The following is a 12,802-nucleotide window of genomic DNA, read 5'->3' as shown; positions in this document are numbered from 1 at the left end:
GACAAGCGTGGTTTTTAATCCTGGAAATACATTTGTGAATAAATACAAATATTTCTGTACTCATGTAGAATTGGATATTTTTTTCTCATTTTCATAGTGACAATTTGTTCTAACTTATTAAAACATAAATGCATGTTACAAAATATTAATGGAGAAAACATGTAAAATGCTACTAAATGTAAATTTTCTGTTACAGCTTCATTACACCTAAATACAAAGCCAATGTTTCCAACGATTATGTAATCTTATATAACTCCATCATATTCAATTAACTATGAATTATACCCTAATCTATGACTTATGTGGCTAGAATATTATGAAAAAACATTTAGGTATTATTCTTAGAATTAATAGATTTTTGTATTGGTTACTTGATAAAATTCTTGCTGTATCAACTAAGTGGGTTGGATTGATTATACATAATAAACCAGAGAAGGTCTCCATATGGAAGGACGATATTCAGAAAAGTTCAAAGATGGGGGAGAATACTATTTTCTAGGAAAATTAAACATTGTGTCATTTCATTACAGGAACATATTTTTCTGAAGGTGTTGATTAAATTATACAAACAGGCCATCAGGTTAAAAAGAATTACAATCTGAATACTACCTTTGGAATTTTTCTATCATTCTTTACATGATTACTACAAACAGACTTGCATGAAACTTTTTAAGCTCAGTGTTCTTTCCCTTTTGATTTTCCCCAGTAAATAATAATATTTCACTGTCTAAAGACTTCAGACTAAATACACTTAATTGAGTAAGTAAGAGCCTTTTAATCCTTTAAACTGTAATTTATTAATTAGGTAATATGCTAGAAATTGAGTTTTCTTAGATCTCAGTTGTGACTTCTCAGTTATCATACCTTATAATTCATTTTATATTTTATATGAAAGGATTCTCTTATCTACTTATCACTCAGATACATCAAGGGAGTGGCTCTATGTCTTGTGAGCTTAACAGAAATAACTACCATGTTCCATAAACATGAACATTTGTTCAGACTATTATAATCCATGCTCAGTTGTTTTTATTTATTCTGAATTAACTAAAAATACAAGTTCCTCAATCTCATCTAATTCTTTTTTGTTTTCAACAAACATGTTTTCAGCATCTCTTTTATATCTGGACCAGGGGATACAGGGAAAGTCCCTGCCCTCATGGAACTTTGTTCTCAAGGGAAGATCTAATAATCAAAATAATAAATGAGATAATTACAAATTAAGTTAACGAATGAGAAGAAAATGTTTAAACAAAGATGACATAGTGAAGTAATTTGGGGTTATTTCATCGTAAAGAGTTCCCTTTTAAGAGAAAAAAAATCTTAGTCGAGACCTGAATAGAAGGAAACGACCATGTGCAAATCTGAGGAAAGGATATTTCTGTAGAAGAAACATGATGAACAAAATCTCCAAAGGAAAATAGTGTAGGATGTTTGAGAAATAAGCAGCAGCTCATGAAGCTGCATGATTAGAGAGAGAACGTTTCGATATAATGTTGAGAGACAAGCCAGAGATAAAGCAGATTACAAGAGGTCTTGAGAATTAGGTTAAGTTTTGATTTTATTCTAACAAAAATGAGAGGGCATTCAATTATTTTAAGTGGAGAGTTATAAGATCTTTTTTTTTCTTTTTTCTGTAAGACAAGTCTGTAAAGAATTTATTGGAGAAAGGTAAGACTAGAAGTAAGGAGGTTGACTGAGAATATCACTGCAGTCATACAAAAAAGAGATGGCTATTATTTCAACTGAATGATTAACAGTGGAGAAAAAAAGACATTTAAGATGGTCTTTTAAGTCAGAACTGAAAGGATCAGGCACTAAATAGGAGGGTGAGAGTAAGAAAACAATCAATCATAGTTTCCATGTTTTTTTCTTAGATCACTGGATGGATAATGGTTTCTTTACACAAGATGAATAGGAACATCTAACACTGAAATTCCACTCTTAGGTATACACCAAAGAGAATTGAAAGCACACATAAACCCCAAATCTTACACAGAAATATTCATAAAAATGCTATTCATAACAGCTGAAAACGTGCATATTAGAAAGTGATTGTGAATACTCAAAAGTCACAGGCTTAGAAATTACATGAGAAGAAGTTTACAACTTAGGGTGATCCTTGATACAGAGTCAGCTTACAACAATTAAAAAACTAATAATAAACAAAAACAATTACCCCCCCTACTCCCCACCCCCCCAAAAAAAACCCCAAAAAGCTGGGAAGTGGGAGAATCTGATTTGCAGATTTACCACATTATAAGATTCAAATATCCACTTTTCAACAAACATCACAAGGCATAGTGAAAGCAGGAAACAGGAAAAGATGGCCCACTGAAATGGAAACAAAAAACAAAATCAACAGAACCTTCCTGAAAATACCTGGTGGCAGATCTACCAGACAACAATTTTAAAATAATTTTCTTAAAGATGCTCAAGAAGCAATAGAGGATGTGGAGAATGTAAATAAAATATATGAACAAAATGGAAATATCAATAAAGAGATAGCCTAAATAGGAACTAAGAGAAATTCTGGAGCTGTAAACTACAATAACAGAAATATAAAATTCACTGGAGGGACTTGAAGGCATATTTGAGCAGACCAAAGGAAAAAAATAGTGAATGGAAAGATAAGACAATAGAATTTATGAATTCAGAGAAACAGAAATAAAGTTTGAAGAAAAGTGACCAAAGCCTAAAGCACTTGTGGGATACCATCAAGTGGACCAACATACACACTGTGAAAGTCTCAGAAGAAGATGAAGAGGAAGGGGCACAGAGAATGCTTGAAGAAATAATGGCTTAAAATGTCTTACATTTGACTGAGTAAAGTCAAAAATATGAACATCCAAGAAGCTGGCTTATTTCACTCAAAATTAAGTTTCTACAATTTTTCTGCTGTTGTATGAATTACAATTACTGTTATTACACAATTATACAGACATCTAATAAATGTGTTTTACATAATATTATTTGCATAACATGCCATTGCATAATATTCAATGTTCCCATTAAGACCCTAACGGATATTTTAAGGAACAGGCTATCACTGAACTTTTTTTCTGCTAGGTTTTCTCACAGTTGCTTCTCAAAAAAAAAAAAAAAAAAAAAAAAATCTTGTTTTGGTCAGAGTGGAAAGTACCTATAGATCTACTTAATATACCTTTTGAAAAGATTAGGAGGGCATGGCGGTATTGGAGTTAAATGTCTCTAACTGACCAGAGGTAACACATGTTTTCTTTTAGGTCTGAAATTAATGCTATGTTTATATAACTTCCTAAATGAAAGACAATACTTTTGGGAGAAAAAAAAAGTCATCTCTTGCTCTTAGAGAGGACAACAGAGTGAGAGAAATGTTCTGAGCTGATACATCAGGGTAGGTAACTATGTCTGCTCTCTTGGAGTCAACATTTTCTCTAAAGGTCAACACCATACTAAACACAATGCTAAAAACACAATTACTAAAATGCTAGTCAGCTCCTCCCGAACTCTGTACAAATTTTGCAGATGCAGCTTTGATTTGTTTTATTCCTCTTGAGAGAAGGTAGGTTTCAGCAGAGTATATTTGTAAATAGTAATTTTCCTTAGAAAATTAAATCTCAGCTGTTTAAAGGTTAACAGGGTCTTTCTGTTATGGCTCTAAAGGATAAGCCAACCAAGGATTGACAACAAAGAATATGAAAGAGAAGGCAACCATTCATTTGCCAATGAAAAGAGCAGAAGGCTGAGAGGTGATTATAAAAGTCTTTATCCAGAAATAGATAGATAACTCTGGACAAAAGTAGCAAATAAAGGGAATGGATATATTAAAGATGGAGAATCTTGTTTTTACTGTCCTCTGAAGTTATGGTGGTAGCAAATTCAAATTTATATAGTAGCCAGGTAAATAGCCTAAATAAGTACAGTTGACAACTCATGTGAAAGGCAGAGTATATGTCCCACCTCAAGTAGGTAATGACTCCTCATAGCCAGCCTGTTGTTACCAAAGTGAAATGTATGCCCAATGTTTACAGGTCTTCTACATTGTAATACGAAGCAAAAATTAAGGGTATCATGTACTAATCTAACTTAGAAATATTACCTCATCTTTATAAATTATCTTGCCCAACAAAACAGATCCAGACTATATTCAGCCTGTGGGCCACATTTAGCAAGCTGCCTAATAATTAAATGTTGAAAACCAATGGTGCGATAAGTCAAAACTCCTATCTTCTGATGATAGAAAATCTGACTGGCTGGCGATTTCTTGTTGAGGACATAGGATCCAGCCCAAAGTTTCTGACCACAACACATGGAAGTGGAGGTCAAGGTGCAGAAGGAGACCATCTCTTATAGCCCCTCTGCTTCCAGGGAGTGGTAGTTGACTCCCCTGTGCTTAGAGATGAGAAAATGTAAATCACTATCTCATCTTTCCTTAATCCTCACCCACTTTAAAGCCTCAATTGAAATCTAGAGTTCCAGCATCATCAAAATTATGATAGTGAGAGTAAACACAGGAAAGCTAGATTATCTTAGAATCTCAAAGGAACATAAACAGCATGAAGTCAGGAAGTCTAACGTGTTCTTTGCACGTCCCCCAGTACCAAGAAAAGTTGGCACTTTGTAGGAGCTCCATAAATGGACCAGGAAGGATAACAGAAACTTCAGTCACACTTAGTAAAGTGTGACTTGATCAATATGCTCACATGATTAAATTTGTTTCAGCCAGATAACAGTGGGAACTGTTATGAAAAAGACTAAGAAACAAAATGCTAAAGAGACTAAAACAAGGTAAGATCTGAAAGGAAAATAACAAAAAACTAAAATAGAGCATTGTATTAGTCTGTTTTTACACTGCTGATAAAGACACATCTGAGAATGAATGGGCAATTTACAAAGGGAAGAGGTTTATAGGACTTACTGTTCCACATGGCTGGGGAGGAATTACAATTATGGCAGAAGGTGAAAGGCAAATCTCATGTGGATGGCAGCAAGCAAAGAGCTTGTGCAGGGAAACTCCCATTTTTAAAATCATCAGATCTTGTGAGAGTTATTTACTATCATGAGAACTGCATGGGAAAGACCCATTCCATGAATCAATTACCTCTCACCAGGTCCCTCCCACAACGTATGGGAATTCAAGAAGAGATTTGGGAGGGGACACAGCCAAATCATATCAAGCAGTGAGATTAACTTTCCACTACAACACCAGAGGAAAGAATCCTTTCAAACATGGGAGACACTTTTATGTGAAATCTAAAAAGTTGATCCCATAAAAACAGAGAGTTAAAAGGCAGTTGCCAGAGGCTGGAGGAAGGAGCAAGGTGAAGAAAGGGGTGATATTGATCAAAGGGTACAAATTTTTAATTAGAATAGAGGAATATGTTTTAGTGACTTATCGCATTGTATGGGTACCATAGTTAATAATAATGTATTGCATATATCAAAATTTCCTAAAAATAGATTTTTAACATTCTCATTACAAAAAAAATTATCAGTTAGTGAGGAGATGGATATGTTCATTAGCTTGACTGAATCTTTCAACAATGTATACATAAATAAAAAACATCATATTGTGTCTCATGAATGAAAGAAAATTCATTCACATACAATTACTATGTGTCAATTAAAAATAAATACATAAATTTTACAAATGAAAAAATAAATGTGGCACATTTTTTTCTTTTTGCAATAGAAATATTAGGGCCAAGATTTCAAATTGCAAATGTCTCCAAAGCTCTTTGCTTTCTAATGGATTGTATTTCTATTTATTTTTCCCATAAAAGCCACAATTAAATGGCCTGGTAGTACTTCAAAACTTTGATTTTTAAGTGTCTTTAATATTTCTTTATATTTGACCAGTTTGTATGAAACCACAGCACATTTCAGTTGAATAATGACAGTGCAGGAAGGCACTTTGTTACAGATAAAAATCATTGACTTTCGGAGATGCCATCAATAGTCATTTAGACTAGAATATTTCAGTCTCAAAAGTAAAGATATTTTCTCCTTTATGGCAGCACATTGCATTTTATATGGTGGTTAAGATTTATAGATTCATTCTCTAGTTTCCATAGGTGAAGTAATTTCAGACTCACGTAACCAAAAGAGGTAGAATTTCATTGTATCAAATTCTCTTTCCTTCCCTTTCTACTCAATTAGTGAAAATCTGTTTTTCAAACCGTAATGTCTCAGATACTGACAGTAAGGATTTCCATACTTTAAAAAGTATGCAGTATGCTCCATACCTGGGCTTTGGGCACCTTCACTGGATTCCTGTTTCGATTTTTAAACTCACTATTTTAGTTTGGATTCTGTTGAAATCAGAACTTAAAATGGAGGCTTGTGTGCAGTAATGCATTTGGTAGATGATTTTAGGAAGCAAAATTGAGGGGCTCGGGACATGAAATCAGAGAATATGAAAAATCAGTAGAAGAAATATTATGGTTACTATTTGGGCAATGACTAAATAATTACATAATGACCTGTAGGAAGTTAATAACATATAATCAGGATTATGCATAAGTAAAGCTGGTGTTTATAAATTACCTGAATATTTATAAATTATAAAGCTAAATATTTATAAATTACCTGAATATTATAAATTACCTTCCATCCCTAGTTGTTTGAAGGGTGTCTTAGGAGCACTGACTTCTTGTATTTTGAGCCTGAACATGCCTGTATGCTAAGGTAGTTCACATCGCATATGAAAAGATCCTCAAGGGGAGCAAAGACTTGATATAAGGAACTGCCATAATGAGGCGAGCTGAGAGATCACTCAGTACTGCTCACCCCAAATGCAACTGGAATCAGAGGCTGACCTAGAAAGAGGATGTAGCCTGGAGCACCAGAGTCATTTGCTGTGTTTACTGCAGGAAGTATCAAGGCCTGCTTTCTAGAAATACACCTGTAGGTCTGCCACCCTCCATGTACTCTCTGATCTTCCCCATTCAATTGACCCCAATCTTCCAAGAAGCCAGTTGTGTATATTTTGCGTGGAATCTGCTTTGTACACTCAACTCTTACCTCAATTTGCACATGTGTGTGTGTGTGCTGAGGAAGTTGGAGAATTAAAATGTTCATGCTTTGGGACAAAGGTCTTAGGTGTGTTCTTCATAATCACTTTGCCAGAAAGCCCTGCACTTTGGGAATTATTGAGCTTTTGTGATTACATATGACAATTAATCTTGTATTTTGAGTTCTCGCTTATGGTTAGAACTTCAGTTGGGCGCTCCAGGCCATACCCTCTTCCTTTTCCAGCCTCTGATCTCAGTTGCATTTGAAATGAGCAGTTCTGAGTGGTCTCAACTCACCTCATAGTGAAAGTTCCCTATGTAAAGCGCTCGCTGAGTCTTTGCTCCCTCTCCAGGGTCTTTTTCCATACATAGGAGCCATCCATGTATAGAAACAAACTATGAACAACTGAAGAAGAAGAAGAAACACTGAACAACTAGGAATAACAACCACATCAGAGCCTAACACATTAAATCATCCAATAACTGTAATTTTTGGTACCATTGTTCTTTAATTAGATCAGTCTAATTAAAATGTTCTTACATAATTTGTTCTGTAATGCTAAAAGTATACTTTAATGTTCTATCTATTATATATAATTTATCTGAGGCCAATTACTCTAAAATATGTGATGCCCTAGAAAACTAAATATAGGTGGATAATGACCTATAAATATATGATAATTTATGTGTTTTTAATAGACTTGACTTAGTCTCAAATCATTATTTTTATTATTTTGTAGAGTATAAAAAATTAACTGTTTCAAGATTATTATGTATTGTATAAAGAATCACCAATGATAAAGTCACTTGTCTTAATTTGCTATTGGTTTCTATTTAGAAAGATTTATTATGAGTTAGTAATATAAAAAGTCTAAATTTTGTGTTTTACTTTACCTCTAGATTTATTATAAAGAACAATTTTACTCTGTAATATTACATCAAATTATATTCTCTCTGAATTTAAAATTAATGGTATATACTCACATATATAGTATTTTAATTTAGAATGAACCTGATTCTCAGGGTTGTAAAAAATTCCCTAGATTGTTTGCCAGTTTCAAAAAGTCAGCATTTTAAAAGTCAGAATTTTATTCCTTATTGGTTACTAATTTTTAAAATGTTTTTTATTGACAATATGCGAAGAAAATTGAGAGAAAACACTTCATGAAAAACTATAATCACCAAGCAGTTATATGTGTTAACATTCAAAAAGTTTAAATTGTATACAATTAAAAAATTAACTTACTTGAAATGAAATATGATTTTATTTTAAAAATTTTTGTGTGCCTTTAATGTCCAAGGCACTCTTGTAGGTGCTGAGATAAAATAATGAACAAAAGAGAAAAATTCCTGTCTTCAAGGAGATTTAATTCAAGTAGTAAGAGAGAAAATAAACAGTTAAGTGATAGACTTATTAGGAAGTGCTAATTGCTAGGAAGGGAATAAAAGGTAATTGAATAGAGTGATATAGTGTTATTTTTATATAACGTAGGTATGCTTGTAAGAGAAACTTCTATACAAAGCCTGATAAAATACAGAAAAGCATGCTATCTGAGGGAAGTGATACACATCCAGATAGAATAGCAGAGGTCAACTGTGGAATTGAGGGAGAAATTAGATTAGAGAGGTAGCTAGGGACCATATTATATAGGATTTAGCAGACTAATGTAAGGAGTATGTGCTTTGTTCAAGTATTATGGAAAGCTATGGAAGATTTTGAACATGGGAGTGAAGTGATAACGCTTTAATTTTAAAACGATCACTCTGGGTGCTAGATAGTAAATATATTTTAACATGAGAAGAGAGAAGATGGAGACAAATTAAGATGTCCTATTTCAGGCAAGAGATGATGGTGGCTTAGACTAGCATCATTGCAATATAGGTTGTGAAAGTGGTTGAATTAAAATGTATTTTGAAGATGCAGCCAATGGGATTTGCTGATGGACTGCATGGAGATGTGTGAGCAAACAGTTAAGAATAACTCCACAACTCTGGCCTGAGAAACTGGGTAATAATGATGCCATCCACTGAGGTGGACAACGCTAGGCAGAACACAGTTGGAATAAATCGTCAGTACTAATCAGTCTGAGGTATTATATGGATACCTGAATGAACATGCTAGTAGTTACTTGGGTATATGAGTTGAGAGTTCAGGGGAGACACAAAGATTCATAGAACATATTTGGGAATTATTAGTATATTTATGGTATTTTTTAAATGGTTGAAATTCCTCAATCAGTGAGTAGATCTAAAAATAGAAATAACGATGATCTAAACAATTATAGGATTCACTAATAGTAAGAGAGAACAATGATGAAATTGATAATTGTGGAAACATGGAGTGCAAGTTTACAAGGTATTTTACATAAACAAAATAGGTAAAATGCTACTGATAATATGACCACAATGTGGAAAGAAAATTTGCCTTTGAATATGGCAATGGAGAATAATTAGTGACCTCCAACAAGAAGAATATCATTCTAATCTTGGGATTAAAGCATGATTGGAAGTGGGATTGAAAGAGAATGGGTAGTGAGGAAATGGATATTCAATATAGACAGCAGGTTTCATAATTCCTTTTTTTAAACAAATCGAGTAGTAGTTTAACACTTTTTACACACTGTAAAAAGGAAAGATTCAAAAATGAAATGAGAAAGAGGTAAATATTTATTCATATGCTGATAGTAAGTGATACAGTATGGAGAGAATAATTCACGCTGGAGAAAACAAATGCAGGATAAAACTTCCTTAACAATAAATGAGGCTGGGCTCAGTGGCTCACGCCTGTAATCCCAGCACTTTGATAGGCCAAGGCGGGCCGATGACTTGAGGTCAGGAGTTCGAGAACAGCCTTGCCAACATGGTGAAACCCCATCTTTACTAAAAATACAAAAATTAGCTAGGTATGGTGGTGAGCACCTGTAATCCCAGCTACTTGGGAGGCTGAGGCAGGAGAATTGCTTGAGGCGGAAGTTGCAGTGAGCAGAGATTGCACCACTGCACTCCAGCCTAGGCTACAAGAGCGAGACTCCGTCGGAAAAAAGAAAAAATGATAATAATAACGGAGAGAATCCATACAGCAGTAGGGCAGTAGGGTTGACAATAGACAGGAATGTGGAAAAACAGAAAATGTAGTCTATGAATGCAGATGCGTATAGTTTGGTAGTTGTTAGTGCGAAGATAAAGAAGTTTTCTTCCGATGGCTTTTATTTTCTCAGGGATATAAGAAACAAAGACAATTGAAACTTCAATAGAGAAAGGATTGATAATGGTGTAAAAAGATAAAGCTAGAATAGTAGGCTAGGATACTCGGAAATTCAATTGATTCAGAAGAAGTAGGATTGTCAGGCAGCACCAAGGGCTTTCTTGAGATTTGTGGTCAAGAAATCAAGGTAAGAACATTCATTCTTATTCTCTCTCTCTCTCTCCCTCCCCCCACTCATAATTTTTCTCTCTGTGTGTTTGCGTGTGTGTGTTTCTTTAAGCACATGCATTTTTTTTTCTGACAAGTAAGAGTGATTTTAATAATGAGTCCTATAACATAGACTGAGAACATGGGAAATAAGGATTTTTTTTTTTTTTTTAACAAGAGTCAAAATTGGCAGTCTGAAAATAGCATTGATGAGCAATTCTTGGAAGACTTGTGTTTTCCTACTCACCTCTTCAGCTAATGTCATGCCAGCCCCTTGGTCATCGCTCTGTGCTTCTTTCCTGCTGCAACTTCTATCCTCCTGGTGCTTTATTTTGCCCTGTGCTAGAAACTGCATTGATATTTTACTCTCTCAAATTCCACTAACACGCATTTGTTTTGCATTATAGACTTTCACTAAGGGTTTGAAGAAATAATTTAGAGCACGGTAGGAAAAATAAGTCGAATTTTATGTGTTGTCCTTTTAGCAATTTGATGGCTTCTTTGAACAGAACTGTCTAACTGGCCCTTGGGTTCTGGCTCACCAAATCTTGTCAAATCTGTTTTCTCACTGTGTATGTCCTCACCTCTATCTCCACCTATCATTTCCTATGAAAGGGAAAAGACCCACCAATAATGACATTTCAGCTTTCTAAAATACAATAGCTGGCTTTGATGCTCACTCACAAATAGTATCAAAATCACCAGTCAGGCATTCCCATTCATTCAGATTTTTCAATGAGCATTTTGGTGGTTTTCTCTTAGACATTAACTGATATTCAAGGATTTTCTCATATTAAAAGGATATCTCTAAATAAATAGATACATAAACAAGAAAATAGCACATACATGCAGGAAAAAAAGAAATTTTGAAACATTGAGGCAAGGCAGGAAAAAAAACATACAAAAAGCTTTATAAATATTATTTTAGAGAAAACATAAGATATTTTGTTCGTGAACATTGCACAATGCACTAAACATATTAGGTAAGATAGACAGTTTTGGGGAACTGAAATGAAAGCTAAATATACAATGTAATAGAGGCGTTGGAAAAGAAGATGTAAGTAAATCTTTCCTCAAATGAGCAAAAATAAAAATAAAATTAGAGAGGAATATTGATATGGTTACAATATTATTAACAATGACTTCTGACTAATAACATTTTTGATATAACTATGTGGGGAGGAAAGAGTAAGAAAACATATTTGGTTAGAGGGATGGTGAAAAGCAAGCTAAGTTTTAATTATTCATAGAAACAATTAGATATGTGAAACACAGAAGAGAAAAATTCAAGAAATGGTAGCATAATTGTGGTATTTAGAAATACAGAGGTAAATATGAGAAGTATTAAGAGTGTTGAAAGAAGTTGCTTCTGGAAGCAGATCTGCTGTGTTTTATATTATTCTCCCACCTCCTCACTCCTGCTTTATACAGGCAAATCATACCTTCTCCAGAGCTGTCGCTGGTATAACACCTCTTTCTTCCTAGTGTCATTATAGAATTAGTTACCTGATTCTGTAACTGTTAAGTGTAGTCATTGCTAAGCACAGGGCCCTCATTACGCATAGGCGGAAAAAGCAAAGCATTTTGAGGAATCTGTGAATCTGTAAGTCCTTTAAAACCAGATTAGCCTTTGTACATTGTATGTTTTTTTCCTAATACCTCAAGACTGCAAGACTGCTAACTATAGCTAAAATTCTGAGGTGCTTCTCCTATTTAATTTATGATATGATGATGCTTTTTTATATAATTGTATATACATGCTATGAAGATTCTAATGTCCCATAGACATATCAATGCTGCTTTTTTGCTTTACTCTCTTCTTCTAATTATTCAATTACATAAAAATATAAATATCAGTTAGTAAGGAACTATTTCATCTTTATATGTAATTAAGTGTAATTTTGGTTCTTGATCTCTCTCTACATCCATCTGACTCTCCCTCTCTATACACATTTGTATATCTGTGTTTGTACCAATATATTATGGGTATCTTGAACCCAAACCTAACCAAATTTTTCCATAGCTTTCCCTTAATGTTCCATTTAAATTCACTTCCCTAACTCCTTACCTTCATCCTGGTCCCCATAATCATTTGTTTTTAATTTCTTTTTACAATTTCTCCTGTGGAAAGTTAATACCATATAAGGCAATTAAGCTATTATATCTCATATATGTCTATATATACATATTTATATATATTTATTTATAGGTTTGTGTGTATATTTTACACACATACTTATGTATAAGAGATTATGTATATACAAACACACATATATTTGTATACACACACTAGTATATATATTATACTGGCCTTATTTTATATATTATGTGTGTGTGTATAATATATAAAATAAGGCCAGTATAATATATATATATATATTAGAGAGAGGCATAA

General features: G+C 33.7%; 1 protein-coding gene across 2 annotated transcripts in view; it reads right to left on the bottom strand.

Annotated features, from left to right (window-relative positions):
- EYS (eyes shut homolog) overlaps positions 1–12,802 on the bottom strand; it is a 2,056,951-nt gene that overhangs the window by 1,205,439 nt on the left and 838,710 nt on the right. The gene's annotated exons all lie outside the window — the stretch shown is intronic.

This window comes from Hylobates moloch, unplaced genomic scaffold (genome assembly GCF_009828535.3).
Source record: "Hylobates moloch isolate HMO894 unplaced genomic scaffold, HMol_V3 SCAFFOLD_2, whole genome shotgun sequence".
NCBI lineage: Eukaryota > Metazoa > Chordata > Mammalia > Primates > Hylobatidae > Hylobates > Hylobates moloch.
This window is presented reverse-complemented; position numbering and strand designations above follow the sequence as displayed.